Below are 17,473 nucleotides of genomic sequence, written 5' to 3'. Positions count from 1 at the left end.
AAGAACAGACTGTTTTTTTTTCAAGATCAAAAATCGCTACAAGCAGAACCTTGATTTTGCAAATGGTTGTTGCTTTTTTCGGATTCCAATATCCGACAATGCACAGTTATGAATTTTTTGTCTTCATTTCGATCTAAAACGACCACTTCGAAAAGGCATAAAATCGAAAAAAGGATTGCTTCACCCTTTAAAAAAAGAAACGGAAGATTGCCAAAAAAGCTACCAATGAATCTCATGGCGATGATCAGTACTGTATGAAAGAAAAACAAATTGAATAACGCTTGTATTCAAAAAATTGAATGCTTGCAGGTTATTTTGCTAGACGATTTAATGTTAATTAAATTGGCTGAAGGAACACAAATTAGCCCCCGAGAATACACAGCATTTACGCAAAATTTTGAACAAACGACAATAGAAAATTGTTTCTGACAAACTTAGAAATAAAGTTGCAGCGCAAAAATAAATATCTGTGACATTGGTACGTCTTTTAATAGTGCCAAGGTAGACCAAATTAGTTTTTAATTGCTCTCGAAGAACGTTTGAAGCAATTGTCGTTAAAGTGTTTGTCTTTTTGGATCTATTCTGTTTCGCAAAGCTTTGAGCATGAATCTTTTCTGACCCCCAGGCGCACGTGCTTTTTTCTTACATAGTAATGTGCTATATAACAGAACATAGATTGTAACTGGGGGTCATGAAAAACACTGGGGGGGGGGGCGAAACAGAGTAGATCCGTCTTCTCTTACGCAAAATTTTTGCTTGACCGTTTTGACTTTCCGAGTGACATTTACGCTCTTGACTTTTTCCATTTGCTCGATCTAAATTTCCCTCATTTACATATGTCAGCAGCAGAACTCAGTGGTGGCATTTGACCACTAATGTCAGATGAAAAGCTCCATATAGGTAATTTTTTACAACTTTTTTGTTATAGTGGTATATAATAACTCCGTATAACTTCATTTGAAGCCCCAATTTGTGATCTCAGTCACTTCCCCCACTGCAGAAGGCTGTAATAGATTCGAGCTCCCACTAGTAGTTACAGAGCAATTCTTAAGTTAGCTGGTTATATTTTTAAGTGTCTGTTTTTAAATGAACTTGGTGAAATTAAAAGTATCCAATTTCCCCTATGAATTATGCTATTGGCCATCCATTTCAGGCAGCTTGCTTTTGATTCTCAGATTTTGAGCGTCGCTATGCATTATTTCGTATTAGAACCACATCGGATCTATCCTCAATTTGACACAATAAGAATCTGACGAGGACGCAATAATGTTTTCTCTGATTTACAAACACTCCTCGCAGATAAGAAAAGGGTTTGAAAATACGAGAAAATTTGCTATTACAATTTTGCTTTTTTACACGAAATTTATTGTTTTGGAGTGTAATTCCCGATCTTTTCGTTGAACCTGCGTGATAATCAATCAATGTCTATCAGCTGTTTCCGGAAATGTTTAGCTCTTTACATCTCTTACCTGACGATTAAGTTTGTTATTTCAGCACAAGTGTCCAACAGAAAGCCAAAAATTTAACCAATTTTGCACCTCAGTTTTCCCCTCGAAATGAATTCCCCCCAAGATTTTTCTAGTGGGGGTGTACCCATTTTCTTCATGGCATCAAATTTTCTTAAAAAAACCGAGGAGGCTGGGTAATCGGTAATATGCGATCGCACACAAGGTTCCGACCCAGCTCATCCAAAAATTTGGCATAATTGTCTACCAAAATGAGGAACAGACAGAAAAACCCAAAAATTCAAGCAATTTTCAAAAAAAATTGATGTATGAACAAAAAGATAGCCTCCAAAGCAAATAACTCAGTGGATAAAACATGATGCATTAAATTGATGAGATATGCCAATATTAAGAAAACGAGTCAAGATGAACAACAATATCAAACAACAACAACAAACATTAATTACCTCAAAAACTTTGTCCGTTTTAAAAACAAAAATCATTTAAAAAAGTCGAAATAGCGTCAGATACAACTGAAACTAAACAAAATAACTTGTAAAAGATATGGGACAAGTCAATAATAAGGCTTGGTAACAATTAGACAATAAAAAGCAAAAACAGTAAATTTGAAAAACTCGCTTATTTAAAATTAATTTCCAAGTAATGAAAATCATTGGAAATCAAATAAAATATCGCATAGTTCTATAATTTCCATTGTTTCTATAGAAAGGAATTAAGAACTCGATATTCAATTTTTATGCGGTTTCAAAAAGAAAAAATAGACAACAAACAAAAAATCAGTTAAAACTTGGCAGAAAACGCCTTCGAAGCAAGAAAGCTATACTTTCGCCCTAAATTATGTTTGATTGCACTTTCCTTGAATGCCGATATTTTATTATGTGACCTCTCATTAATGAAACTCGGTAACAAGTAGACAAAAAGAAAAAGGCAAAATTAAGTAAAGCTTGTAGTTTTTTCGAAAAAAATTTTCCAAATAGATGAAAGCCATTAATTACAAAATGAAATTAAATAGGTTTGTTTTATTTTCCAAAGTAGGCCCTTGAGACCTGCAATTATCCAGAAAATGTCTACAAAAAGAACGTCAATTATGACTACAATCAAAAATTAATTTACTTCTGAAAAACCCGTGAAAAACCCGTGTCGAAGCCAGTCAAGTCATAACGAATTCTTTTTAAAATTAGATTTTGTGACACCAGTCACTTGAGACACTTTCCCTTGACACCAATTTTGTCAGGACCTGTAATCATTGATACTAGATAACAATAAAAAGAACAAAATAGACAATAAGAAGAACAAAATTCCGAAGTTAAAGAGTTTTTTTTATAAAACAATTGTTTTCCAAAGCCATGAAAGCCATCAGCTATCTACTAATACACAAATATGGACTCAGTTTTTTCCGTAAAAAGCCAATGAAACCTGCCCTTGTACAGGAAAGTTCTTACGACGACAAAGCAAGAAGCAAAAAGACAAAGCGAAAACGACAGTTAAGTACAAAATTTTAAAAATTCAGGTTAAATTCTTCAAGAAAGTGGTATCGAAGCCACTAAAACCATAATCTTTAAGGATTATAACAGTATTAATTGTGCTATATAATGTAATGTGATATATGAAGTGTCAATAACGTGATAATGTGACAAAACTAAAAAACAGGAATGGGTAAGTACCTAAAAATAAAAGAGAATGTAAAATCTAGTAGTATCAGAGCCAGAAAACCATAATTTAAGGCAATATAAAGATTGAATTTGAATTCAGTAGAAGGAAGAAGCATTCTTTTATTTCTGACGCTCAGCTACAAATTGAACACTTTAAGAGAAAAATGAAGGCAAAGTTCAATAAGCCATTAACTATTTAAAAATCAAATATTTTTAAAAGTCAAAACGACCATAAGCTTTCAAGTAATAAACTAGACACACTGATTTGAAGTTAATTAGGAAGTCAATGGGACTTATCAATAGCGAGCTTTGATTTGAAATGTTCTGTTAATTAATATAAAACAGATCGAACTTTTTTTTATAAAAAGACCGACTGATTACAATCCGAATTATTTTTGAATTGTAGCTGTCCAAAATTCGTCCGAAACTAGCTCCGCAAATGCTGTTCGACCGTAAAGTACACTCAATTATTGGAATGTTATAGATATAGATTTTTTAAGTTAAAAAATCAAAAATAAATGACGCGTTTTGATAATCAACGAGTAAATTTAGCAAAAAAAATGGCAAAGTTTCAAGTACGGAGCACTCGCAACGGATGTTGAATTAGAAATAGCTTGTTTTTAGTCTACAAAGTTTTGCTAGTCGTGTTTTGGTGTGTATTTGCTGCAAGGTTAATCAAAGTGGGCTAAAGGAACTTATTTCGTGCTTTTTTGATGAATTTTGAAATATTTAGCCAGAGTTTTTGACAAAAAAAAATTAAATAAAAACGGAAAATATTTTTTGTCTTTAAAAATAAAAGCAACAACACTTTCATATGAAATTTTAGCAAAATTGGTAAAATTTTTGTCGAAAATAGGGGAAAATTCCGGAAAATGTGAATAAAATCAACGGAATTCACTCTATTTTCTCAAAAGTTTAAACCTCGATAACTCCCTGTAAAAAAAAATCAACAAAATCTTTTTAATTCCATATTCTACGCTGGACAGGCTTTCTAATGATATCAATCTCAACTACCTACAATGAATATATCGATCGGCCAAAATTGTCTAAATAAAAAAAACCATTTGAGTATATAGTTCCTACCCCCTCAAGAGGGGTCGGAACAACCCGGGCCGAGGTGTCAACGCTAAAAATCGCAAAATTATGTAAGATTGGCGTTGAATTTTGGCGTAGATCTTACATATTTAGCGTTGAATTTTAGCGTAGATCTTACATATTTAGCGTTGAATTTAGCGTAGATCTTACATAAATTCAACGCATTCAACGCCAATCTTACATATTTTGCGTTGAAATTTGGCGTAGATCTTACATATTTAGCGTTGAATTTTATCGTAGATCTTACATATTTAGCGTTGAATTTAGCGTAGATCTTGCATAAATTCAACGCATTCAACGCCAATCTTACATAATTTTGCGTTGAATTTTGGCGTAGATCTTACATATTTAGCGTTGAATTTTATCGTAGATCTTACATATTTAGCGTTGAATTTTATCGTAGATCTTACATATTTAGCGTTGAATTTAGCGTAGATCTTGCATAAATTCAACGCATTCAACGCCAATCTTACATAATTTTGCGTTGAATTTTGGCGTAGATCTTACATATTTAGCGTTGAATTTTATCGTAGATCTTACATATTTAGCGTTGAATTTTATCGTAGATCTTACATATTTAGCGTTGAATTTAGCGTAGATCTTGCATAAATTCAACGCATTCAACGCCAATCTTACATAATTTTGCGTTGAATTTTGGCGTAGATCTTACATATTTAGCGTTGAATTTTATCGTAGATCTTACATATTTAGCGTTGAATTTAGCGTAGATCTTACATAAATTCAACGCATTCAACGCCAATCTTACATAATTTTCCGTTGAATTTTGGCGTAGATCTTACAAATTTAGCGTTGATTTTTAGCGTAGATCTTACGCATTTAGCGTTGAATTTAGCGTAGATCTTAAATAAATTCAACGCATTCAACGCCAATCTGACATAAATTCAACCAAGGAACGGTGGCGCAATGGTAGAAGAGGCGACAACTAAACAGGAGGTCAGTGGTTCGAGTCTCATACCCAGAGTTCTACGCGTTGATTTTTTGTAAGATCAACGCTAAATTCAACGCAAAAATATGTAAGATCTACGCTAAATTCAACGCTAAATATGTAAGATCTACGATAAAATTCAACGCAAAATTATGTAAGATTGGCGTTGAATGCGTTGAATTTATGCAAGATCTACGCTAAATTCAACGCTAAATATGTAAGATCTACGATAAAATTCAACGCTAAATATGTAAGATCAGCGGCAACTAGCGTTGACAAGTTGGAAAATTCACTGCCATTTCTTACATAATTTTGCGCTGAATGCGTTGAATTTTTGTCTTTAAATTCAACGCATTCAACGCAAAATTATGTAAGAAAATTGCGGTGAATTTTCCGACTTGTCAACGCTAGTTGCCGCTGATCTTACATAATTTTGGCCAAATTCCTCGGCCCGGGAAATGTTTAATAAAATAAAATACACAAAATGTACATACGAAGTATGCAATTTTGTCAAAATGTAAAAAAAATAAATATTAATCAACAATTTTTCCTGGGAGAAACAAAAATTTTGAAAACATCTCATTAACCGATTCCGCTTAAGAGCTCTTCAATGATACCACCTTTTTAAATTTCTGTGAAGGAGATATCAATTGCCAAAAAACGCCAGAGCAGCAGAATGTTCCTGACCAGCAATTAAATTTTACCTGCGTTGGAACAATGTAGTTAGTTCAACTCTTATGGTTAAAATCTATCAATTCTGTAATTCAATGTTTGTCATTATGTCAGCATAAACAAATACAAAGGTTAACAAAAATAAATATTTTACAATTTAAAAATCTCATTTCAAGCTGCTATGATTTCTTGCTTAACCTGAGTTTTTCGTACCTATCAGAGATCATATTTATTAAATGTCTCAAGAGATATTTAAACATTTTCAGTTATTAGGTTTTAAAAGTATCTACTTACTTTAATTACCTCAAAACGCGATAAATTGAGAAAACTGAAGTTTTTTTTACAAATTTAAACAACCTCAATATCTCCTCGAGCAACCTAAACAATGAACATATCTTTCAAGCAATCGACTAAGTTTCGCAAGAGCTTTCCTGTGATACCAAATTTGTATATTTTCACGGACATCGATCTGCCGAAATTCATCTGCGTAACAAATGTAGGTCTTGTATAATGTTTCAACCATTATTTCATGAAGATTTGGGGAAAAAGTCATTCAGTTTCAAACTACCGCATTGATGATCAATTTCTTTTCTTGGAGTTTTTCAAACGTTAGATGCAGTCAACTTAATGAGACATTCTGCGACAAAAGAAAATCATCTAAAGTGGTAAATTTATCTTTCAAAATGGTAAATAAGGTTTTGCTTACGTTACGTTGTGAACTAGATTCTGTTAAACTATTAAATTAGCTAGCAGAAATAGCTCCACCTTGAAAAGTAAGTATATTTATTTCAACTGAAAGGTGAAAAATGCTTCAAAATATTGCAAGTAGCTAAAAAATTGACAAAGTTTTGTTGCAACACCTCTAGAGGGCCTCGCAGTGATAGTACGAAATAAATATCACCTATCGAAAAAGCTAGTCATATTTTTGTATACTTGACAAAATTGACGTTCGTTGTACGTAGACAGTAATGTTAACTTTCTCGAGATTTCGAAAATTTGATTGTCTCATTACTGCTCACAGGCTGAAAGTATAGAAATCAAGAGAACGCAAGCGTTAGAGTAGTATTTTGGACAAATGAACACACTCAATTGGATAGGCCAAATAATCTGATTGTGTGCGGTTGCTTATGGTGTGCGGTGCCTATGGTGTGCGGTCGTTTTTACAGAAACCATCTTTGTCAAATGCATATTTTCAGAAGATTCAAGTTGATTCCGTTATCGCAATATGATCTTCGATACTGGGTTATCTTTTGATAAGGTTTACGCAAACTTTTTTTGATCAATAATTAATTTCATCACAAAAAAACTTGTCCAAATTAGGTCACTGGACTCCAGGTGCTGGTCAGCAGGCGTCTGGTTCTTAGATCTGATATTCAGTGTCAGCAATTGACTTAAACTATATCTCTTTGAGCAAACTTGATCAAATGGCATTGGCTTAAGACTACTCGACAGTGTAAGCAATTGACGGAATTCCGGTTACTTGGTCGACAAGTCGAAAACGATCAGGTTTTATTGCTTCTAAGTGAGGCTGGTTGGCTTTTACGGGTGTTAACGGACGCGCGTTCTTGGCGTTTTAGACAAGGCGAAAAGTTTGATTCAAAATTTAATAGGTGAGGCGACATGTACCGAGGATGTTACAGTCTGATCTTAAATTTTCGGTGCCAGATTGGTGTGGAGCACTGGCCGGATTGAACTTCCGTTTAATGCTTTTATGCGCAACTTAGGCAGAGATGTTGAGCTTGTTCCAATTTCACTTCACTCACGGAGCTCTTTTTCTGCTACAACAAAGTAACAAAGTTAGTACCGTTATCCCACCCAACAATGCTAGTCATTTTGCGAAGGGATTAACTCCAACTGCCCAAGCCGCATTACACAAGAACATTGCTAATATGGTCTACTGAAGATTTCAATTCATAAGATTGACATCAGATCAGAGCGTTGACATCAGAAAGCAACAAATTACTATCAGAGTTTTCGGAACGACGAAAGATTTAAATAGCAGAGTATTTGTTCAATTTTTATTTTTTGGATATCATTTGCGCGAAAATTGGTTCATATTCCGCCACCGTTACGTTCAGAGAATTTAAAAAAAACGAAATCTAAAACCGCCCTAAACGCTAAATTATCTGTTTATATTTAATTACCATTAGGTTTAACGTTTTTTTCAGCCACTTATACGGCCAAAGTCAATGGAACTTTCAAGTTCGTTACAAAGCTTTAACCAACAATTACCACTTGACCAAAAAAAGATAGACAAGTTTGTATCCGTTTGGATTCGTAAAATTTTGCACAAGCAAAAAAAAGCGTTGAAGCAGAGCTTCATTAGTAATGAAAAACATTGAAATGAACTTGTATTCTGTATAGTAGAACGTATTTTAGAGCAGTTACTTTCTTTAGACATATCGCGCAACTCTTTTACTCCGTATCAGTGGCTAGGCTGAATAGTCCCGTCAATGAAAATTAATACTTTTCGCTTACCCATTGAAGCATTGAACTTTTTTTGAATTTTATCTATTGACGATCTGTAGGGGCTACCATATGACGTGCTGTAGATGCATTCTATTATGAAAAATATATCTTGTAACTCGATAACGATAACCATGTTACAGTCATCTTCAACTACGAGGTGAACTATTGAAAACTGTATTTTAAAGTCACCAAAATTTGTTATTTTTCCGCTTTTTCACGTTTTATATAACCTTTTATTCAGGTTATTAAAATGGTAATTTTATAGAATTACGTGTTTTACCATATTCAAGTTTAGTATTTTGCCATGTTCAGATTCAATATTTTGCCATATTACAAAATTTCTTGCAGATTTTTTAAATGGCTCAAAATTCTTTTAGTACCAGGAATTGTAATCCTACGTTGTGGTTTCTTGTTTTTTCAGTTTTGTGTGGTCAAAATTTTTATATTGGCGATAAAAACGTTGTTAAAAGTTTTCCAATGAAAAACACTTGAAATTTGAAATATTCTTGTTATTGGAAAACTTTGGTTAATTTTTTTTAGTCGAGAGGTATCATCAGAGTATAAGTTTTCAAATTTTTTGACTTCCAGTTCTTATATCATAGCCTTGATTAATAGTGCTATAAATATTCATTCACTATCTAATTTTGAGCGTCAATCGTTTTGTTATAATTTAGAAAAATTCTTATGACAACATTTACTCTACAGCAACACTTAAACGTAAAAGTCAATTGTGACATTTCATGAAGTCAAAAAATAAAAAAAGAAATCCTGTTAACAGCTATTTGCTTTGAGAAAAAGCTTGTTTAGGTCTGATTAAAAAATTTGTGCCAACAAAACCGGAGCTTGATTGGAATTTGATTATAACAAGAACAATCTGGGCATTTATTTTTGGAAATTAATTTGCATCTGAATTAGTTGTAATAAAACCTTGAACACTCTTAAACGTGAATAAATACAAGACAAAATTTTTTTTTTGATATTTTTTCTTGTTTCAGTTAATTGATATTTCAGGCTTGCTTTCCACTGCTATTAGTCGATTCTTGTCAAATCAAAACGCAAAATAGAGTTGTTTCAGTGAGACAGTTTTTAAACTCGAGAAAATTCAGTATCGATCAAATAATCTTTTTTTTAGTCTCATAACTTCAGTTCAAATTTTATCGTTATTCTTTGGGCTATTGGGGCTCAAGAATCTAAGCAAAAAAATTGATGCCTGAACCAAGGTATTCATATTCATTCTTTAATGACAAAATTCACAGACTTGTGTTTCGCTCATTTCCAAAGCTTTTTAAAATGTGATGAGGTGGAATACAAAAACTCACTTTGCTTGAGTTTTTTGAAACATTATTGCTATCTAACCTCCGTTCTTAGAGCTCATTCACCAAAGTTTGTGGCACCGAGAAGTACAAATAGCCTAAAGTATAAAAAGATCAATATTCGCAAATCCAGCCCTGAAAAAGTTGTAGGTAGAAAAAGTGTTCAAAATTTTTAAGAAAATGACATAAATCAAGGAAGGGTTAATTCCTTTTCCGAATGAAAGTTAAAAAAAATAAAAGATTTTACAAAAAAACTCAACAGTCTCAACAGTGGTGGATCTTATCAAAATCAGTAAGCAGTGCTTTTCAAGCAGTATAAGTTTTGAATACTTTTCATTGGAAAAATTGTAGAAATTTTGCAAACGTTTACTTTTCGTGATATAAATCAATATTTTTTCTGCGGACAAAACTAGCCCTTGTTTGGCCGAACACAATTCTCTCAGCTGGTGTCGTACACTAATCCTTAAGTGAACTAATTTGGCACATTAAATTCCCATTACTTTTGATTGGAGTGTATTGTTTCGCCTGGCAAGTGCGCAAGTCAATTTTGATAATTGAGGATCACTAAAAAATGATAGTACACTCATTATCAATATGGAAAATGAGAGGCAAGTAAAGATTGAAGTGTGCAACTGGTTGCGAACTGCAAAACATAAGAAAATGATTTCGTAACACAATTCATGTAAACAGACATTGGCTCACGAAGCGGGATAATTAAAACTAGACTTGAAAGTGAATAAGCTAGTCAAATCAGATGAACAAATTATGATTAAAAAATTGACCTCCAAATAATTAAGTGAAATTTTATGTGTTTTTACTGCAATAAAAATGGCAACTAAAAACAACGCTAGGGTAATCTATCACGTTTCCCTTTTTCAGCAATTTTTGGGGACTGCACTTGAAAGCTTAAATAGCAACCACATTGATAACATATTAATAATCATTCACTATTTAAATAGTCAATAGATTTATATGTACTGATTATGTACCGCTAGTGATATTATTACGTTAATCAGATGTTTTGCGTAGCATTTCTTAACTAATTGTTCTTAGCTTCTTCATCCACAAGATAAAAATCAGGAATAAAAATTTGATTCGCCGGGCGTTCTCGCGGGTCTGGTGCTGAAACGATTCCAATGTTGGGTGATGGAAATCGATTTGGAATCGGTTCAAGACGGGCTGCTGTCTCTGAAAATAATTGTTTGATGCCAATCGGAGTTTGGTTTCACCCAACATTGCAGGCTCTTCTCCTAAGGGGTCCTGGCGGACATGAACTCATTGATTTACAAGAGGAATCATCTTTATCGAAACCGTAAAATATTGGGATGAGACGTTGTCTTTTCCACTTTTTGTTGACTTCACCTCTTGAAGTGCATCCTTCGATGGAAAAGTTGAGGGTAATACCAATTCGTTGTTTTTAATCGGTGGAACGTAAATAAGAGTTTCGATCGGTTTTTGTGGCTTGTTCATCGACTGATTGGGCAATTGAGCAAAAATGTGCGACACTTTCGCATTCAAACGCGCATTGTGCGTGATGTATTTGATTTTTTTTGATGTCTCTCATTTTGTCGCTTTTGCGATTATTCAATTTCTATCACTTTTTTGTTTTCGGACGTAATCATTTATTTGTGAGTCAATTTAAGCCTCAGCTGATTTCCCCGGAAACCTGGGCCAGGATCTTTTAAAATATTGTCGGAGATTGGTTTCCTGTTTTGTGGGTCTCCCAAAATTTGCGATGTCACCGTTCCATACAGTAACAATGAGTTTTCCCAGTTCAAGAAATCCGGACGTGTTCTGGTTCATTTTGATGACAACTGACCCCAGGGTCAAAACGGCATATGAACCATCAAATTTTTTCATTGAGCGGCACTGCGAGTGGTATTTTCAAGCAAGCTTGAACCGGATCGCTTTCTCTCTGAAAGAAACTGCTATTCACAGTAGTCTCGTATGCAGAAAAACGGGTTCGCCTTCCAAATTCTTCTGCTCCCGATTACGAGCATCGTTCGAAGCGGTACACATTCTGCGTTTTACTCTGCTGCTGCGATGTTTAGTCCTCTTCAGGAATGAGTTTGTGATACCTCTGACTGTGGAGGTACGTATATGAGCCACGAATACGCTTTAGAATATCTAAATTGGATTCGAGGTGCGAATCCAAGGTATTACTAAATTGTTGGATTACCAATTTTAGTTTTGTTCTGCAATAGAGCTACGAATGTAGTCTTAATCTGACGACGTGGAAATCCTTCTGAAATCCAGATACGATTATTCTGACTGCAAAACTAAGAGGATTGAGAACAACTGAATTATGTGAGATAAGCTAAGCGAATGAAATATTAACAACATGGGAGATGTGAACAAACTTGAGATGTGACTTATTAGTCGGCGGAGTCGGCGGCAAACTTAACTTAATGACATTTGACTTTTACAGGAACAAGGGCAAAGTTAATATGATTTGTTACAAGTCAACTGAATATGAACTAAATATGGTATAATCGTACCACATATCCTCGGCTTCAACAAATTTTAAACTGCACAAGTATAAAATTTAGGATATTAATAATATATGTACTGGTTATTATAAATAGTAGATAAATGGGAACAATAACAAGCACACAGATAAGCGCAGTGTAGGTGAGGAACTTATGCCAGGTAAATGAATTCAATGTAAACTCGTTACATTTACGTTCAACCGTATACATAAAACACAAATTAATGCACAATTGAGGTGCCAAACCAATAAGTTTAATGATTAAGAAGTACTGCACTGAAAACGAAATTTAATTTAACGTCTGCAAAGTAAATACTTTCACAAATAAATGCTGACAACTAACAGAAAAGTTTGCACAATAGTAGCACAAATCTAGATCTAGATTAAATAACTGACAATTGAATGAACAATTGAAACTAAAATTGAATGAATGCAATGAATTATTCAGTTTTTATTGACAGTTTTATGTAGAGTTTTAAATTTGATTCTCAGCGTCGAAGACGCTCAGATTAATTTCCCTTGCAAAATCATCATAATCGTAGTCTTCTGGGGACCATACACCAACTTGTGGAGGTGCAGGAGGGCTGACAACGGGCAGCTCAAAAGACGCTTCAGTAGCAGGTGGCTGAAGCGCCTCTTCTTGAATTACCGTCTCGATGACGGGTTTGGTAGCTTTGCGTCTTTTTGGCGCGAGAGCAGAGTCGTCGCTAACCGAACATACTGAACTTTCAAAGCCATAATAGTCTGGCGCTTTGCGGTTTCTTTTCGATTCCGACGTGGAAGGCGAGTCGGTTGACGAGCTGACCGATGACGCAGCAAACGATGAGGCATTGGATGTGTTTAACGTGGTCGTCTTGCATATTGGCTATGAAAACATCACGAATGATTGATTCCTCATGACTTCCTAAGTCGAAGTTCAAAGATAGTTCCCGGAAACAACCGTAGAACTTTTCTACAGGTTCTCCTTTCAAGTGTTACCTAGTTAGGAATGTATATCGATCGAAGGTGATATTTCGTTGTTTTTTAAATACCTGATCTTTACTCTCCCAAAGATCCTTTGTTTTTACACGATCAATCTTGATATTTGGTTCTTGGGAAGCAAATATTTGTCGTCCTTCCATCCCTAGGCTAAGATAAGTCAGAGAGACAGCTTTGCTGTTGCACAACTTCCAAGGTTTGTCGCCGCACAATATACCTGCAAGCTGTATCTTCTGACAACGATTTAACCACGCACTCTTGAGTTGCTCTTTCCAATTTTTTCGATCTCTCTCGCTCTGAGACGTGCTGTTCTCAACATTATCCTCGTAAGTAGGTTCTGGAGGGAAAGTGACTTTGTTCGGGGTATCTTCGCGGACGGTGTCGATCGAAACACCCTCTTTTGCCAAGATGGCCAAGTTCGACATTATCTGCCAGCGATCCCATCTCAAAGGTGGTTCTAGTGTTGGTTTCTCCCAAAAGGGTTCAATTCCAAGGAGTGCACGTTCTTTGTCTGCTGACTGCGCCATGTGATACCTCTGACTGTGGAGGTATGTATATGAGCCACGAATACGCTTTACATTATCTGAATTGGATTCGAGGCGCAAATCCCAGGTATTACTAAATTGTTGGATTACCACTTTTGGTTTTGTTCTGCAATAGAGCTACGAATGTAGTCTTAATCTGATGACGTGGAAATCCTTCTGAAATCCAGATGCGAATATTCTGACTGCAAAACTAAGAGGATTGAGAACAACTGAATTATGTGAGATAAGTTAAGCAAATGAAATATTAACAAAATGGGAGATGTGAACAAACTGAAAAGTTGACTTATTAGTTGGCGGAGTCGGCAGCAAACTTAACTTAAGTGAAATATGACTTTTACAAAGACAAGGGCAAAGTTAATTTGATTTGGAACAAGTCAACTGAATATGAACTAAATATGGTATAACCGTACCACAGAGTTCTTTGCGCGTAACAGCAGTTTCTTCACCTAAATAATATTTTACAAATTTGTCAAACACAAGGTCATTAAATTTAGGACGAGTACTCGTTTAGCTGGCGGAGAGTTGGCGCGACGACCAAAATGTGATTCGAAGGGCAAAATCCGTGCGCCTGTTTTTATGTTGAAAGAATATGTAATTTCATGCACTAATTTAGATCTTGCAAGACGTTGTTTTATCGTGTTCATAAGTCGTTATACTCAGGAGATTGCTCTGTGATTGTTCGCAGCTGTCTCTATATCGTCAATATTGTTGTTTTTGCTTTTTGTTACATGGTTTCTGACACGACATCCTGCTTGATCTAAACTAATGGATCTTGGAACCCCAAGAATCTGTATTTAGTTATCGAAATTTTCTTTAATTTTGCATCCAATGTCAATATCAAAAATTTCATTGGTTGGTTAATTAGAAAATTGATTTACTCATGTAAGGATGTAAACTTATAGTTCCTTTTCTTTGTTAATAGAGCCGGTAAAACCTAATTGTGTTTTGTGATATCATTTTGCACGTGATTGATTAGGTTAAAACTGCTTAAGGGGTATAAAAGAAGTTACGTGTTTACCAATGGCCGTACAAGGTTTGCATTCTTTTGCGCGCAAAAGTTGTTCGCGTCTCATTTTTGGTTACCAACAAGGTTGTGCTATACACACCATGACCGAATTCCATTGATGACTGGCATGCAAATCTTTTAGAAGCTCATCTTTTAGGTGTTTGGCGGATTTCCGCCCTTTCATTTTTCATCAATTCACGCGCACTCATTTCGCACGCTTTGCATTGAGTGATGTAGCATGTGAATTTAAGGTGCGAAAAATTTACAGTTATCAAACTAGCGTACGCGCTAGGTGCAAAATATATTGAAATCAATGAAATTATTTGTTGTCAAAGTTGTAGTTGTAATTCGCTGAGTGCATAGGTCATTATTGCAAAAGCAATTTAAGTGAGCGGTCGAAACGGGTAAATGATTATGTAACGTGTTTGCTGCTGAAACATTATTAGATAGAAAAGCGACAGTAAAATCCTCATCATAAGCACAGATATTTTCAGCTGGTTGATAGGGATAACTGGAAATGTGATCAATACGTCCATTTTTTACAAAGGGTAAATAACTGATTGTAAACTGAAAGTGTAAAAGACATGGTGTCAAATTCAATCTGCCTTTGACATCTATTAAACTTGAGTGGAATATTTCTCGAATTCTTTTCGGGCTCTGGCGGTGCGGAAGATGCAGTGATTGTTTCTTCGTATATAAGTTCGGTGGGGAAATTGAACTCATACTGCTTGGGGGCCAGGTTTAGTATCCAGAACAAAAATGTCTCTTGCATGAAGAGCAAATTTCAATTGATTTCGCAACTTTTCCCACTTGAGAGGAGGATGGAATGCCAAATTTTAGCACAACAGTTCCATTGCCAAGAGAGTAATTTTGTGAGATTCATCGGATTGCGCTATGTCGCAGAAAAATCTTTAAGTGAACTGACTTCCGGCATCAAGTTTTCTTCTATTTGTAGTTTGTTTCGCATGGTTAGTGCGCAAGTCAACTTGATATTTGAGGATTCTGAGCCGATTGCACTAAAAACATAGTAGACTCATTATCAGTTTTGAAATTGAGAGGCAAGTAAAGATTAAGTGGTGCAACTGATCGCGAAGAGCAAAAGATAAGAGAATGAATTATTAACCGCTAACGTATGTGAACTTACATTAGTTCATGAAGCGGGATAATTACTACTACACATAAAAGTAAACACCCTAGTGAAAACAGATGAACAAATTATGATTATTATATTTCACCTCAAATTAAATGAGTGCAGTTTATGTAAAATTACTATTCTGCAAATGGTTAATTAATAAAAAAGCTAGGTTTATGTATCACGTCTTGGATGTAAAATCAGAGAGAAGCTCCAAAACAATGCAAAATATGCGCCTACTATAAATATCTTGCGCTTTAAAAAGGCAGGAAAGGTTGGATCCTTTTATACAGCAAAAAATTGAAAAAATATCAATTAACACAAATTTTTTCTGACTGATTTCAACTCCTGGTAATTTTTCGCAGTTTTGGGATTGAATGTTATCAATTGCAGCTGGCGATTGCATGGGATTTAAATTTTACATTTACAGAGTAAATTGGCAAATTTTTTTTTTGACAAATTGGAAAGAAAATTTTCGTTTTTTCTCGTATTAACCTTTACTATCAAAGAGCCCGTTGGGTGATTACCTGGACAATATTAAGAAGGAGTATCATAATCTTAGCTGTGAAAAATCTTTTTCAGAAAATGGCTTTTCATTTCATAATATATCGCTTTGAAGTTACGTTGCCTATGTATCGATCAAATTTTTTCGCTAAATCAGTTGACACTCTTCCTCTTAAAACATACTGAACTAAGCCAAAGTCTTTTGCTGGTGACCTAAAAGACACTTACTCTCAATTTTTTAATAACAAAAGCGCATTTTATACAAAGTCGAGAAAATTGATTTAAATTGTGTTCCAAAATGCAAATTTTTAGGTTTTTTTTGTGAAATTACTTAGGGCAACAAAATTTGATTACTCGACTACAAATTAATTGAACATGATCTTGTCTGCTTTTGACCCCAAAAAATACACGCGGCTTTTTTCTATTTTTGATAGGCCAATAATTTTTTTTGCCCCGCTAACGCTCGTTTTATCGTAAAGTTAGTTTGTTAAAAAACAGGTACAAACGTTTTAGTTCTGGATATTATAAATTGTCAAGCAGCAATTATTATATGAGCAAAAATAAATGAATAATTAGTTATTATACATCCTTGAACGTGGGTTATTTCTCTGAATATACAGCTTTTGCGCTTTTTTTTATAAAATGTTAAGCACGATGCGTTGGAATTTGATCTATGGACGCACTTTACCTATTCTCCTCATTATAATTTAAACTGCTGCTTTCAAATCGGTTGAAGAATTGTTTTTGTTTATTTGTTTATTTGTTTATCAGTCATGTGTGGTAAGTGTGGGCTCTTGATGACATTTTTCTCCAAAATGTCACAAAACGCGGCTCTGTGTATTGTAAATTTCTGTTTTCAGAACCTTTTCAAAAAATAGTCGTTGATGAATTATTCATGTCACCGGAATTTAATATTGGGAAATTTCAGGTGTTTTTTTGCTTTTGTGTTCATAGACAAACGTATCCAAAACAGAGGTCCAAAATGTGGCAAAACGTGTCCTATATCCTGAAAATACTACCAATTTTTTTGCAATAAAGATACAAGTACCACTCTATTTAGAGCTTATTTTTCTGACGAATAAACTAATAAGCACATTTTAAATTTGTGGTGGTTTGAAATTTCTGCTAATTGATACTTTTGAGTTTTAAAGCTGCTGCGATGGCAACAAATAAATTTTTAATTACTCGATACAAATATCATTTCAGG

This window comes from Convolutriloba macropyga, chromosome 3 (assembly GCF_964194025.1).
Source record: "Convolutriloba macropyga chromosome 3, txConMacr16.3, whole genome shotgun sequence".
Classification (NCBI taxonomy): domain Eukaryota; kingdom Metazoa; phylum Xenacoelomorpha; order Acoela; family Convolutidae; genus Convolutriloba; species Convolutriloba macropyga.
This window is presented reverse-complemented; position numbering follows the sequence as displayed.